Consider the following 278-nt stretch of genomic DNA (forward strand, 5'->3'; position numbering starts at 1 on the left):
GCCCCCGCCCCCGACCTCAGCTGCTCATCTGTGAAATGGGTTTATGCACAGTTCCCAGGGTGGTCTGGGGACCGAGGGAAACAGAGACAGACTCTGGAGCTCTTGGGCAGATGAAAGGGATGCCAGGAGGCGGGGGTCGGAGGGGCAGAGAAGGGGGGCTGGAAGAGAGGGTTGGGGGACGGGGGGGAGGGGCACCGCTGAGGACGGAGCTGCCAGTGTCCCGGCCCCCTCCCTCCCTGCCTCCCTCTCTCCCCTCTCTCTCTCCCTCTCTCTCCCTC

This window comes from Cervus elaphus, chromosome 11, assembly GCF_910594005.1.
Source record: "Cervus elaphus chromosome 11, mCerEla1.1, whole genome shotgun sequence".
Classification (NCBI taxonomy): Eukaryota; Metazoa; Chordata; class Mammalia; order Artiodactyla; family Cervidae; genus Cervus; species Cervus elaphus.